The sequence below is a fragment of the Cricetulus griseus genome, unplaced genomic scaffold (assembly GCF_003668045.3).
Source record: "Cricetulus griseus strain 17A/GY unplaced genomic scaffold, alternate assembly CriGri-PICRH-1.0 unplaced_scaffold_9, whole genome shotgun sequence".
Classification (NCBI taxonomy): domain Eukaryota; kingdom Metazoa; phylum Chordata; class Mammalia; order Rodentia; family Cricetidae; genus Cricetulus; species Cricetulus griseus.
In genome coordinates, this window is record NW_023277432.1 from 329,923 (window position 1) to 346,477 (window position 16,555).

The 16,555-nt window shown below is 39.1% G+C and overlaps 1 pseudogene; it reads left to right on the forward strand.

The window, feature by feature from the left end:
* Positions 1-6,681: 6,681 nt before the first annotated feature.
* LOC100750360 lies at positions 6,682-9,761 on the forward strand (annotated as a pseudogene).
* Positions 9,762-16,555: the final 6,794 nt, after the last annotated feature.

The window sequence follows — 16,555 nt, forward strand, 5'->3', positions numbered from 1 at the left end:
TATGCACACACATGTATACACTCACACACATATGTTCATAAAAATACCTGTTATGATACTTGTATAACTTTCTAAATGTTCTTATTTGGAACAAGAACATTCCAAGTTAACTAACTGCACTGATGTAAAAATGATTTCACAGCTACATGAGTCTCCAGTTTTTGTGTATAATGTAAACCAAATCCCCTTCCATGTATCATTTACATTCTGGTTTGTATTTCGAATTTGTCTCTCTTTCCATCGCCCCTTGGTGCCAGAAATAGATCATAGTTTCCTTCCATGTACTTCAGGATGACTTTCTAATATATGGGCAAATGTTGTGGGGGCCTCGACTTGATTCTTTATTCTGTATGCTTAACAAAGAGAAGCAAGAATTTTGATGCTCCATAGGAAAGTGGCTTGAATTACAAGCAAGCTATTAAAATAGTATTTATATATTCTGCACATTAGTCATGTCCTTGTGTCTTGGCCTCTTTAAACATTTGGTCAAGTAGTCAACATATTTTGTTACTAAAACTTCATTACATTATTAGGTTTCCTTTAACTATTTTATTACACTTTGTTTATTTTTACATTGTATGTATATTAATATACCTCTTATGCCTGTTGCACATGTATCTGGAAAAGAGATGACACCTTCCAGAGATCAAGAGACCAACTATCAATTACCATGTGATTTCTGGGAATTGAACTCAGGTCCACAAATTTGGTGGCAAGTGTCTTTACTCACCACGGCATCATACAGACCACATTTTCTTTATTGATTAGTTTTTCCATATGCTCTGTTCTCTATTTACATTATTAATTACAAAACTATATTTGAGTTTTGAGCATGGTGGGTTGTGTCTTCTAGGACTTGTAAGTCTGGGGCAGAAAGATTACAGTCTCAAGTCAATTTAGGGCATATCTTGGTTTCCAGGCCAGGCTGGAATACACAGCAAAAGGAGGTCTCAAATAACCAAAAAGAAATAGAAGAACACATTTGATTTCCAGACCTTTCTTCACCTCTAATTGAATTGAATGGTTTCATTTTCTGACTTATATGGAATGTACTAGATTGACTCCCAAATGAGAAAAAAACATCATGGGCTAGCAGGATGAATCAGTTAGATAAGGATGCTTACCCCCAAATCTCAAGATTTTATGTGTGTCAGGACCCACATGGTAGACAGATAAATGGACTGCTGAAAATGGTCCTAAAACATACACATACATACAAACACACACACACACACACACACACACACACACACACACACACAACATCAGCAGCAACAAATATGTAAAACTTTTTAAAACTCAAGGTGAATACATTGTCTTTGTTCTGCTTGTCATAAGTGAGGTACTTTCTACTATCTCCCCTTTGGAGTACAGTGACTTCAGTGTAGTGATATCATCACTTATCTATTGATTTTTCATTACTTGTTCACTAAATGGAGGGATTTCAATCATGTTTGTCTTGGTATTAGAAACTATAAAACATTTACTTAGCACATTTGCAAGTATGTTGCTTTCAGAAATTGAAGACCCCAGCCCTTTGATTGTCATTGGTTTTGTTGTCTAGGCACATGCCCTGGCAGGACTCAGTTCATTGTTATTGTGTCTTCTTTATCTAACTGACCTGAGTGCCCATTTAGGGATCTGATGACCACTGATCCTACATTTCAGTCCAATCTAAGGTTTGCAGGATTCCTGGCTGGGTTTTCTGAGAGAAATATGCTCAGTTGTTAAGGTCATCCAACCTTTGTTCCTGAAGCCCACCTCAAGTCTGTGTTCCACCTGGCTGCCTCTTGCATAGATTTTGGACAGCACTACTGAGAAATACCTTCACCCTCTTCCAGAAATGTCCTTTCTCAGTCAGTACACTCAGCTAATAGACCCTTATGTACTATACCCTTTAGAAATTTAGTATAAAGTTCTTGGGCCAAGGATGTGAGTTCTGACATCTACAGTCAAATTGTATAGTATTTTTTGCATTTTAAGTTCTGTGGCAAATTTGTTGATAATTATGGATGGTGTGTTGATTATGGTCTAAACATAAAAGTAAGGATAAGAGTAATTTTGGATGGGTCAGAATACAAAAATTATTGATTTATTGTGACCACTAGGTGGAGCCACGAATCAAGGAAAACAATGTGGTTGTTCTTGCTGACCAATCAAGGTTAACCCGCAGCCTTGAGTTGCACATGAACGAACATGTGAACTTATACATAAATGTGTGCATACGTGAGTAAGTGTCTAATGAGTCCTCCGAGTGCAACAATGGTGTAAAAGTGACTTTGTGCATAGAAAGCCATGCAATGAGTTTAGGAATTCTGGAAAACATGGTATTGAAGTGATATAGCAAGTACTTCCAAATACAGGTGTATCAGCTGTCATTCCAAATGGCCTGACTAAAATCTCTCTGTTTATTACTGCAGAAGAAAGACTGAACTCCAGGGGGAAATACTATAACAGTAATACAAGACAGCTTTTCAGAATCTATAATCCCTCAAAGGTTATCAAGTTAGCATACCTGTGTCCAGTCAGGCTGTTCAGAATTATTAGTGAAGCAGTCACAGAATTAAAAGTAGGGAAACACACTCTCACAGTGGACATGAGCAGTTACTTCTGAAACCCTGAGGACTGCAACCTGCTGCCACTAAGTCAACAAAGAAGCCTATAAGATGACCATATGCAGGTCCTATGTCTAATCAAAGAGGAGTTAAGATATGTAGTTCTCGACACATACACACAAACACATGTAGGCACACATACTCACACACAAACACATATGTATGTACATACATGTGTACTGACATCCACAAACATATGTCTATACATATTAACATATGTTAATATTCCTTGAATTGATTTCTAAATGTTTCTGTTTGGAACAAAAACATTCCAAGCTAACTAACTGCATTTATGTGAAAATGATATCACAGTTACATGAGTCTCCAGATTTTGTGTATAATGTAACCCAAATCCCCTTACATGTATGTTTTGCATTCTGGCTGATTCTCTCCATGCCATCTGCCCAAAGTTCCCCATTGATATTTACAGTTCAGATCAGATTCTGCACACAGCTTTTATTTCCATTTTGCTCTCTTTCCATCATCCCCTATGGCCATGAATTGATCACGGTTTCCTTCCATGTAACTCAGGTTAGCTTCCTAATATATGGGCAAATGTTGTGGGGCCTCAGCTTGATTCTTTATTCTATATGCTTAATAAAGACAAACAAGAATTTTGATGCTCCACAGGAAAGTGGCTTGAATTGCAAGCAACCTTTTAAAGGAGTATTTCTATATGCTCCACATTGGCAAAGTCCATGTTTTTTGGTCCAGTACTCAACATAATTTGTTGCTAAAATTTTTACATTGTTAGATTTTCTTTAAGTGTTTTTTTACACATTATTTATTTTTACATTGTATATACATTAATATTCTTCTTATGCCTTTTGCACATGTATCTTGAAAGCAGAGGAAACTTTCAGAGATCAAGACACCAATTGTCACTTACCATGTGAGTTCTGGTAGTTGAACTCAGGTCCACCAATTTGGTGGCAAGTGTCGTTACTCACCAAGGCATCACACAGACCCCATTTTCTTTTTATTTATTGATTATTTTCTATATTCTCTGCTCTCTAATTACATTATTAATTACAAAACTATATTTGAATTTGGGGCATGGTGGTTTGTTTCCTCTAGGACTTGTAAGGCTGGTGCAGAAAGATTGCAGTCTCAATTCAATTTAGAGCATGTCTTGGTTTCCAGGCCAGGCTGGAATACACAGAAAAAGGAGGTCTCAAATAAGCAAACAGAAGAAGAACACATTTGCTTTCCAGGCCTTTCTTCTCCTCTTGCTGACTTTAATGCCTTCATTTTCTGTACAATATGGAATTTTCTTGATTGAGTTCCAAACGAGAAACAAACATCAGGGCCTGGAAGGATGAATCAGTTGGATAATGATGCTTACTTCCAAATCTCAAGATTTGATGTGTGTCAGGACCCACATGGTAGAAAGAAAAATTGACTGCTGAAAATTGTCCTAAAATATACACATAAACACACACACACACACACACACACACACACACACACACACACACACACCATCAGCAGCCACGAATATGTAAAACATCTTGAAAAACAAGTTGAATAGTCTTTGTTCAATATTTCATAAGGGAGGTAATTTTTATTATCTCCCCCTTGGAGTCCAGTGACTTGAGTGTGATGATATGATCACTTATCTATTGATTTTTCTTTATTGTTCACTGAATGTAGGGATTTGAATGATGTTTGTCTTGGGATTAGGATCTATAAACATTTACTTAGCACATTTGCAAGCATGTTGCTTTGAGAAATTGAAGGGCCCATCCCTTTTAGTATCAGTGTTTTTGTTGTCTAGGCCCATTCCCTGGAAGGACTCAGTTCAATTCTATTGTTTCTTCTTTCTCTAACTGACTTGAGTACCCAGAAAGGAATCTTCTGACCACTATTGCTATATTTCACTCCAATCATAGAATTGGAGGATTCCTGGCTGGGTTCTCTGAAAGAAAAATGCTCAGTTGTCAAGAACATCCATCCTTTAGTTCCAGAAGCCCACCTCTAGTCTGTCTTCCACTGGTCTGCCTCTTGCATACTATTTGGACACCACTACTGGGAAATTCCTTTACCCTCTTCTGGAAATGACCTTTCTTAGTTAGTGTACTGAGCTACCAGACTCTTATGCACTATACCCGCTATAAATTTAGTTGAGAGTTCTTGGGGGAAGGATGTGTGTTCTGACATCTACAGTCAAATTTTATAGTATTTTTCCAATTATATATCCTGTGGCAAATTTGTTGATAATTCTGAATGGTGTGTTGATTAAATGTATACCTGTTAATTATGGTCTAAACATAAAAGTCACGATAAAAGTAATTTTGGATGGGTCAGAATACAAAAGTTATTTATTTACTTTGAACATTATGTGGTGCCACCAATCAATGAAAACAATGCTGTTTATCTTGCTGGCAATCAAGAATCACCCATAGCCTTGAGTTTTACAGGAATGAATATGTGCACCTATACATAAATGTGTGCATACAAAACTAAGGTTCTTATGAGTCCTTATAGTGCAAAAATAGTGTAAAAGACTCTTTGTGCATAGAAAGCCATGCATTGAGTTGAGACATTCTGGAAAGTATGGTATTGCAGTGATATAGCAAGAATTTCCAAAGGCAGGTACATCAGCTGGTAATCCAAATGTCCTGTCTAATAAGCTGTCTGCTTATTACGGTAGAATAAACACTGAACTCAGGTGGAAATACAAGAACAGTAACACAGGACAGCTCTTCTTATGCAGGGACACTATCATCATCGCTAGTCCCTCCAAGAATATCAGGGTAGCAAACCTTGTGTCAAGTCAGGCCAGTTAGAATTATTATTTAAGCAGTCACAGAATTAAAAGTAGGGAAACACACTCTCACAGTGGACATGAGCAGTTACTTCTGACCCATTGGAATGCAGCCTGCTACCACTAAGTCACCAAAGCAGCTTATAAAATGACCATTTACAGGTTCTAACTCTAACCCAAGAAGAGAGAAAATATGTACCTCTCAATACACACACACACACACAGACATATGCATATATACATATATATATGTAAATATGCATATATATATGTGTGTGTGTGTGTGTGTGTGTGTGTGTGGTGTCTGTTTCTGGATGTCACTGAATCCCTTGCTCCTCTAGTTCACAAGTTTACTGTACATCATCTTCCATTGTTTCTGCATATCCCAGCAGCAGATAAAGTCCTCTATCCTGGACAGCCCTTCATACCCCCAATAAAGCTCTACTGAGTACATGTTGTAGACACTAATCCATGTAGATGACAGAATCTGGCATCTTTTTCCCCTTCTCTGACAACAATTCCCCTAAAGTGGGCTGGGGTGGGATGATTGCTGGGGCCCTGAGAAATGCCCTTCACTTTTTGGGTCTGTAAATTGCAGAACAATCTCTGGGGTGTGTGTATCTCCTTGGTTAAACCCCAGATAAAAATTCTGTCTAACTTTCTCTTACTCATCCCTCTTACTCTCCATCCACCCTACTTCCCTGGCTCCTAGAAGGCTTTCTCTTCAATGTGCCTGTGTAGAAGGCTGCTGGATCCAGACCACAGAAGTATGCAGGAACTCCTTACTCCATCCTCTTTAAATTTCAAGTGACTTTGCCAGAGTGAAAAGGACACCTCTGGAGTGAAAAAACCTGCCACCACTGAGATCTAATTGGCTAAAGGTGATGTGTAGGCTTTGAGCTACTTCAAGGTTTTACTAAGTTATCAGAGAAAGCAGTCACAATTGGGATTTATGTAGGGTATTTGTCCTCAGAAGTCAACTGTGTCATGGAAACTTTCGAGGAAACAAGGGTTATGAGGAAGAAAATTCACCAACTGTATACACTGGAGATACTACAGAGCTTGTCCGTCAGCCTGAGGCTTAGGTAAATACTCCTATTGACAAGGAGCTTAGTAGTCATGAGAAGGAGGTAAGCAGAAGAAGGTGAATGGTGCCTGAGTGTTCAGGGCACAGAGTTGATCATTGGGGAACACCCCCTAGATGCGTATGAGATCCCAGTCAGCTTTAAAGACAATAGGGATGCATAAAGAATCCATGAACCTCAACTGTCATGGGTAGGGTAAGATTGATAATCAGTAATGAGGGAGTTGATGACTGTGCACATTATGATCACTGTCTTGGTACCCAAACAGGTAGGAATGGCAGAAGCTTTGTGGCAGGGATGATGATAGAGCAAGGATGCTGCCAGCCATTAAGATTATTGATCTGAGAGGCAAGGGGGTGTCATGAGTAACATCACATGGCTTCCTTCTGCTTCCCATTTTCTCCACGGTGACACTCAGTCATCTGACTTCCTATAATTGGCAGAAGAAACAAGAACCTCTCTAGATGGTGAAGTGCTTGTGGCCCTGATCAGGATCCTGCCATCCCTGACTCATGTTCACATTTCTTGGGATGAATAACTGGACAGCCTCTGACACTTAGCTATGATGGATATTACAAGGTGAAGTCACAAAGACTGGGATTTGTTTGAGTTGAAACTCTAACTTTAATCCCTGTATAGTGGTTTCTCAGAAACTGAAGAAGAGGAGGGGCCTCTCTCTGCCAGGATGCAGAAATAAATGAAATATTGGCCTCTTTTCACCTAATTCAGGTCCTCCCCTCAAGCAAGTCAGTCTCACAGATCTACTGTCTCCACCTACTCTTGCTGCATGACCTCCCCTCAAACAGCCATCTGGACTGCCTATTGGATGATAACCCTGTGCTAACTAACCTCTCTAATAATCCATAACTGCTTTCCAGTCTTCAGGAACTAAGACATGAGCAGAGGCTGCTAAAGGATCTGCTGAGTGAAGGGGCACTCTCTGGCTTCCAGATGTTAGGCCTTCCGGGGAACACAAACCTTGTAAGCTGGATCACAATCACTATACTGGGTATCTTGTTGTCGCTGCAGCCATAGACCAACTGTCTTTTCCACAGATCAAAGGAGCATATCATAAAGAGAAACAAGCTGGCAAAGTAGGCCTCAAATCTTCCATAGCCTTTGCTGAGATTGCTTGGGATACTTCTACCATCACTATTATCATTACCATGCCCAAATATGTGGGGTCTCCAGTGCAGGATTTCATGACTACAACCAACATTCCCATCACCAACATCACATTTCTCATCATCTCCATCATCTCCACCACCACGATTATGGATCCCACCAAGAGGACAATGTATGCCATTAATCTGACACTTCCCACCATTTAGCATCAAAATGAGTAGATCTTGATATTTCCATAGAAATAGGTGTGTCTCTGGTGTGAATCATGGCTCTGGGACATGAGTCATTCTTGGGATTTAGTTGTATTGATCCCATCTCCCACTGTACAAATGACCCTGGAACCATGTGTATAGCTGTATACACTGTATGGCTTCAACTTGGAGCAGGGCTGGATTGACACACCCTAACCTGTGACCACAAATACTGGTCATCCTGAAAGTAACACAGATATCTGTTAGAGTTAGTGTAGTGTTCATCTATTGTAGGTGCCCTGTGATGCCCTTACAGGTGCAGAATGTGTATGGGATAGCACAGGCTATTCATTGCTTCTTGGTCTTAGGAAATAAAGGACAACAGAAAACATCTATTTTTGCAAATGGTTCTTAATTGTGACAAATTTGGAGGAGAGTGTCACTATGGCTGTGTCACAGATTCCTGGGAACAGTTCTGGGATGAGAAGCTTGGTCTGGAATATGCCTATCGATGGTCCTCTCGGCTTATATGGCACCTGACTAAGCTACAGGGAAATATTCATGTGGACATCCAGGGCTTCGAGGAAAGGATATTGGCGACCACCTATACTGGGTTCCTGAGCACTCTGCCTCCAGTGATCCTATGAGCCTGTTGAAAACCAGGTACCAACATCTGGCTTCCCTGAGTTCACTGTTTCTTTTGGGACTGTGTAGGGATTCTCATCCAGACCTTGACTCTCCAGCGAGCCTGTTTACAGGTTCTTAGCAGAACTCTGCAATCGATTTGCTGAGAAGGAGGAGTAATGAGCAAAAGGGTCAATACCAGCCTGGAGGACCCAGAGAAAGAGCTGACCTAAACAATGGAAGCCAATGGACCACAGACTGATATCTGGTAAACCTGCAGAGGCCTGTTCCAGACCCCTTAAATGTGAATGCTAGTTTGGAGGTCTGGTTGATCTCTGTGGCCTCGAGTAATAGATCAGTATTTATGCCTAGCACATGAATGGACTTTGGTATCCCATTCCACATACTGGGATAACTCTTAGCCAAGTCACATGAGGGAGGGCCTAGGGACTGCTCCAAATGATATGACAGACTTTGAAAATCCCCAATGCAATCTCTCACCCTCCCTTGGGAGCAAAGTGGGGATAGGCTAAGGTGTTTGGGGGGCAGGGGAGGAGGGTAGGGAGAGGGAACTGGTATTCACATGTAAAACAAGCTTGTTTCAAATTTAAATTTAAAAAGGGGACAAGTACCCACTACTGGACATGGAGGAGGTGGCAGGGAACTTAGACTCCTGGAACAAGGACAAGTTTTTTTTATGGAGGACCTGATGCTGAAGGTCTTGGGCAGCCGGCTGGGACAGCTTGGAGGGCAAGGAAAAGGATGTGAAGAATAACTGGGTTGATGATGATGATGATGATGACCAAAATAAAGAGGAGGCAGAAGTGAAACTTTCGTAAAAGAAAAAAATAGCAAAAAAAGATTAGAAGAACCTGAAGAACATAAAGTGCTAACACCCAAAGAGCAATTGGCAGGTAAACTTCCGCAAAAGAAGCTACAGGAAGAATCAGACCTTCAATTAGCAAAAAAAAAAAAATTGGTGTTAATAATCCAGGTTATTCAATAGATGTTATGAACCCATCTCCATAGGTGACTTCACAGAATTTGGAAAATTATTAAAAGATAAAAAATGCACAATATGAAAAATCACCATATTGTACCAGTTTTGGAAGCCTGAGTTGGAGATGTCTGTATTACATTGGAAATTTATGACTTGAAAAATATTACCAATATTACCAATTCATTGACAGTGTTTTGCAGTGAAAAACAGAAGCAAGAAAAGCAAAGCAGAACCAAAAAGAAGAAGAAAGCTGTGGTTCCTGGAGGGGGATTATAGGCCACCATGAAAGACAATCTGCGTGATTATGGTGGATATGATGGAGGATATGTACAAGATTATGAAGAGTTCATGTGACCTTTTGTCTTCTCCTGGTGTCTTCTTTCTGTTGCCCACAATCCCTTCAACATTTAGCATAACTTCCTTTCCTTTCAGTTCTGACAAGGCTACAATAAGAAAAGCAGTATCTTTTGTGCTGTTTATTTAAGACATTGACACTCAGATGCAAATGAACAAATGAGGGAACTTGGATCTTGTTGCCAAGGGGTTAAAATTGGGAATCTCAGTTGCTACTAAATCATAGTTGAAAAACAAAACAAACCTAATAATGTTGCCATTATTGCTATTTGATTCCATAGCAGCAGTCACTAAATTGGAAACAAAGGCTGCAACATGACAAAAAAAATGGGTAGTATTTACCAGCACTATTCAGTAATACAGCCTGAACCATGCCTCCTTGAACTACTTCATAACTTGTCAAGAAAAGCAGTTTACATCAAGCAAGAGCATGTGAGATGTACCTAGTATTAAAATTGCTTTGTCTTAAAATTGAGCTGAGGATATTAAAAACATGTTGTGAAGAAGACTGCTTATCTCAGAGTGAAGATGCTGCTGATGAAAAATAATAGTTACTTAAGATTTTAATGACCAAAACACTTCAACTTTGAAGCTGAAGAAGGAAATCCTCTCCAGTAGTACAGTGAAAGGGGTGGAGGCTCCAGTTCATTGACTATCTAGTTATTTGTCACCTGTTTCTACTGGTGGAGAACTTCAGATCAGGAAGGAAATTGTGTCTATTTTGCCTGACTCAATTCTTTGAGAAACAAATCATGTTCTATGCTGTAATGGAAACACTTAAGAGGGTTTTGGTATTTCCTTTTCTTTATAAAACATGCTGAGCAAACTGTACCAGTTAAGTACAGTTTGGGAAATTGTTATGTTAACAATTATGACATCTGCAATATTTTATAAAGCACCTAATTTAATTTTGAAAGGGGGGAAGGAGTGGCTGCTAAGAATAGATGGAAGGAACATTGTTCTTTAAATTGCTTGGAGTCATGGGTAGGCTTAAGTGAATACTTGCTCGGCATGGACCACAGTTTCCTCTTCACTAAGATGACTTGGGTAGTAGAAATGTCTAACAAAGTCAGCAGACATCAAGGTCCTAAATACACTTTGCATAAATGGTAGAGCCCCTGAATGGAAAGGAAATGTTGTCTCAGCTGAAGCATAAGAATGAGCGAGAAACAGCACAAATGAGGGTGACTCACTGGAGTAGAATGTCCTATATACTTTCCCAGTGGACATTCCTTGAGAACTATGGGAGGAGTTACCTGTAAGGATGGGGAGAGGTAAATGACAATTTCAACCACATGATTTTTCTGTGATTGGAAAGGGGATGAGAGGTCTGATGGATTTATTTCTCTCTGCAGTGTCCATCACACCCATTTCTCCTTCATCACCATGCTTAGCCAACCCCTCAGGTTCTTCCCTTCTCTATTAACAGCATCCTGCATTCTGCCTGCTGCAGAACTTCCCACTTCGGTATCTTCAGAGGGACTTTACAGATAAGTCAATGATGTGAATGACGAACAATTGAGGTAGAAATCTATACTACATAAAAGGTAACAATGCTGCTAATGTATCCTGTATTCCTGATGAAAGTGTCAGGACAGTCTCCTTGCACTCACTTATGGAACAATTAAAGGAGAAGCAAGATAAGTAGTCATGATTTCAACAGCCTCTGGTGCTGGTTTTAAACTTTTTGACTCTTTTGTACTTTGTGCTCTTCGAGCAGCCTAACAGCCATCTCCCAGGAAAATAACACAAGGGCTTATTCTTTCTTAGGAATGCCTTGCTTTAGCTTGGCTTATTTCTAGCCAGCTTTTCTTAATTATCCAATCTACCTTTTGCCTCTGGTCTTTCACCTTTCTCTATTTCTTTTTTTCCTTATTCTGTGCCTGGCTGTGTGGCTGTCCTCATTTTCTCCCTCCTCCTCTCACTGCTAGATATCTTTACTTCTCAGATTTCCTATCAATCTCTCTGCCTGCCAGCCCCACCTGTCCTTTCGTTTTCCAGGCAATTGGCCATTAAGCTATTAGAGGAAACAGGTGTTTTAGACAGAGAATGTAATACAGCTTCACCAAGTTAAAGAAACACAACATAAAGAAATGAAACACATCCTTTCATCATCAAAACAAATGTTTCAAAGCATAAACAAACATTACAAATAATATTCCACATCACACACGGAGCATCAACTCCCACACCCATCTGTTGATGCTGGAGATGGAAATTCTCCAGGATTTGTGCTTCTTGTTGGCATCTCTCTATTTCTATTTGCTTCAGTTAAGGCATTTACTCCCAAGTATTTGCTTCCCTATTGCCATTATGAGGATGCATCCAGATTGCTGGAGGATCTTAGAAAAAGGGTGGGCTAGAATAGGACAGTGTATGATTTGCTCTCTTGTCTAGTGAGCTGTTTGACTGCATTGCTACTGTAGTTCTCTTAGGCATTTGAGAAACTGGAAAATTTCCTTGGGCCCAGTTCTCTCTTCACAGGGGCACTGGGGTCCTGCTCATGCAAAAGGCAAGAAGGTAATCACTATTGTTTGTCCCTGTAAAGCACATTTTGGAGTACAAAATGGGAATCCCTGCTCTGCCATTTGGCACTGTCCTTATGATGACTAACTGGAAACAATCCTGGCCAGGGGTGTATGCTCTATGACTATACTTATAAAATCGATTGGCATTGCACAGTGAAGTGGAAGTAGTGTTTGTGAGACAGTGCCTGGATATGTATAATACATAAAAACTCTATTACTTAATACACCATTTTAAATAAACTGGGTAAAAGGAAGGCAGATAACCAGATTCCTTTTTAGATGTGGTTACGTCTCAGTAAGCACTATGTAAGAGTGGGCTTGCATCAGGCTCCAACTCTGATACTTCTCAAGGAATAGTAAAATGGCTTCGTGCCTTGTCAGTGAACATGAAGTGGTGGCCACACTCTTTGGGCTTGGTTTCAAATGCAGGCATGACCCATCCTAACAGAGAGGAGGAGTTGGCTCCTTCTATCTTGGGTTCCAGAGAGCATGGGAAGGGCAGAGACAGCATCTTCTTGAGCAGGAATGCCTCAGTAGTTTTTTAATCTTATCTGTGCAATTTTTTCTCTAACAAAAACCTATTTTTTATTGAGTAAAGGAATGATACTGCAAGTGTGTAGGGCAGACTAAATGCTGTAGCTGAGGAGGTGGTGGCCATGAGTCACAGGCATATAATCACAATTTGACAACAGGATTCATGAATTACTCACAACTGTTCACACATCTCTGAGCCAATATACAGGCACCACCTAAAAAAGCACTGAAGTTGTCAGGGAAGAGAATCATGGCTCCATCCATTAACCTCAGTGGTGGAAAATCAGGCTGAACCTGAAACTTTGGAGGGAAAGGCACAGATGGCAGGGTAGACAGACCCTGAAAGAAGATTTCCAGTGAGGCAGAACACATTGCCGGTAGACATAATAACAGAGCAAGTTGGTGGAAGGACCTAATGAAACCTTCTTCCATAAAAAAGTACTACAGGAATCTAATGACTATTGGCAAAGGGAGAATTGTTTTTGCCTGGCATGACCATATTTGGTTAACCAAAGCAAAGTGGTCTCCCTTCTTATCATATAAAGAAAAGAAATAACAAATGGACTCAGTAACTCATATTTAAATATTTATGTTTCACTTGGCTGAAATAGAGACAAGGGAACTCTTGGATTCTAGCTATGACTAATCTCTTGCTCACCTCATTTTAAATTTTGCCCCTACATTCATTGCAATCACCAAACTGTTTCCATGTCAGCTGGCAAAGCAGTTCTATTGCTGTGAAAAAAGAAGTTGTGGAGTGTCCCCAAAAGATCACAACATGTTCTCAGTGGCCTAAAAGAACATACTCTGGTGCCGAGCATTGGTGGCACATGCCTTTAATCCCAGCACTCGGGAGGCAGAGGTAGGCAGATCTCTGTGAGTTTGAGATTATCCTGCTCTACAAGAGCTAGTTCCAGTACAGCCTCCAAAGCCACAGAGAAACCCTGTATAGAAAAACCAAAAAAAGAACTTACTCTGTGACTGCAGGGAAACTTTGTTTCTTAATTTCTATTTGTCTGGACCTTCCCAGTATGTTGTTACTGTTACTAAAAGGAAATACTCGCTTCACTTAAATACACATAATCTATCCATACTTCCATAGGACTGAAAATGTATCATGAATTTAAGTAATCTGGACTCAAAATTCTTAATTTCAAACTGGACAAAGGAAACATCCATACAAATTATTGTGACTTGTAAGAAAGAACTACAATTGTTAGCTGATTTTTATATTTTCTGCATTACACAATCAATAATTTAGACATATATTAGTAGATAAAAATAACTGAAATATAACATATATTATGCTGAGTTCACATCTTTAATCCAGCTCCTGGAATGTATCAAGATTACCCCAAGTGTGAGAGCAATCTGGTCTACATAGATAAAATCCAGGACAGCTACCCAGCAAAGAGCGCTCAAATGTACCCATTAATTCATTAATTTAAATTTTATAGCAGGGCAAGTGTAATTTAGCTAAAATATTTATAGAATTTGTGACAATAATAAACTTTCTTACACAAAGTTTCAATCATATCCACAAGAGGGGCTTTAGTTTTCATTCAAAGATAGAATACATGAAACAAAACACATACTAAAACTACGAAGTCATCTCACACGACAATTATCCTATTCGAAAACCCCAGATGAAGAAAAACTAATACAAAAAATTTATTAAGCAAAGGTCTTGATCTGTTTACTGAAGTCATACCAAAGACAAATGTTGACACATTTCAAACAAGCATTTCTAAGAAAGGTAACAGCTCAGTGGTAGAACAACTGCCTGGCATGAGCCCAGCATGGCTTGTTACTCTGAGAGGAAAATTGTCTAGAATAATGGGGAATTTATGATATGCAAAAACTCATAATTCTAAAACCAAATAAGCTTTTTGAAAGGAAAGATAAGTAATAATGATTATTTAAATTAATTCATTACACAGGAGACAAAGGAACAAAAACCAAACATAATTCACACAAGTCTGAATGAAAAACAAAAAAATTCTTCAACTATAAATCAACAACCTATGCAGTATGTAAAAATGAACAATATATAAAGATTTAACATATATAAGTCATAAGCTGGACAGCAGGTGGTTAGGGGTAATAGCATCAAGCCACTTTGGCCTCCTATAGACCAATTCACAAAATAAGGAAGCCTGGCCCAAAATGTTTAGCCAACATGTGTTATTATCATTTTTTAAAATAAAACCAACCTTCACATTAAGTTGTCAAAAAAAAGAATATCTCAGCCACGTGAGTCAGTATATAATTTAACCCCAGGAATCTGGAGTCAGATGCAAAGAGACCTCTAAGCTTGCAGCCAGCCTTCTCTACTCATCAGTGCCACGCCCACCAAGGATACTTGTTGAGACTGATTCAAAGAACCTCAAGAAAGGCCAGACATTCTGAAGTAAGCCTTAAATCCCATCACTTAGGAGTCTGAGGCAGGAGGTTATCTCTGTTAGTGCAAGGTCAGGGCATGAGGGCTATATAAGGAGAGAGTGCCAAAAAATCAAAACAAGGTCTATTTTCATTACATCAAAATATTAAAGTCTTTTATTTCTTATAACTAAAGAGTCTGTCAGTGTCCCCTTAATGTGGTACTGCTAGAGACTCAAAATGGTTCTTCTATGAGACTGATATTAAATGGAAACACATTATATTCATCTCCTCAGGAACCAACGTATTCCAAGTTTATGCTTAGAAAATGCATATTTTTTTTCAAGACAGGGTTTCTCTGTGTAGCTTTGAAGCCTGTCCTGGAATTAGCTCTTGTAGACCAGGCTGGTCTCGAAATCACAGAGATTCACCTGCCTCTGCAACCTGAGTGCTGGGCATAAAGTCATGTACCACCACCAGCAGGCAAAAATGTGCATTTTATGCTCACAGGAAAGTAGAGGTCTATGAGGTCAGAATTGTTCAGAACATGCTGTTATATCACACAAGTGATACACAACAAATTGAAAAAAATCAGTCTTTTGTAAATTTACTAAACATTTATATATATATATATATATATATATATATATATTGTTCTTTAGGATTTTGAAAGTGGGTTTGTGGGTGTACGTGGGTGAATGTGATTCTCTGTGCACATTTGTATATTTCTATTTGTGTGTGTTGCATTGTGCTTTATATTTTTATTTGTCTCTTTATGTGTATGTATTAACATTTATGAGTTTTTTTGCAAAGTCTGTGTATATGTGTGAGGGGGTTTATGTTTGTATACTGTGTGTGTATTTGTGTCTGTGTATGACAGAGGGGTGTGTAATTTGTGAGTGTGTGCACATAGTATGCCTCACATACAGTGGCCAAAGGACAGCTTTCAGGATTTGATTATCTCTGGCATCCTCAGGAACGAGCTTATTGTACTTGTGCAGCAACAGTCTTTGACCTGGTGAGTCACCAATACATGCAAATAAACTTCACAAAATAATGGTAGGCACCTATAGTCATTGTAAACATACTGTGTTGTGTGATTGCCTTTCAAAGATCCTGTGTGGTTCCTTTTCAAACATACAAGAAGTAAATCAAGTTTAATACAGAACCTGCTTATGCCAAGTTCATGGTTGAGGGGATTTTATTTTTGAAGGTAATTTTATCAAAAGAAACAGTAACTACAGTTACCAAAACTCACAATATACACTGCACTATATATTTACTTACATCAGTTTGAAACTTCTTTATCACTAAATATTACAGAAAAGCCTCTGCCACAACATGAAGTTTGCA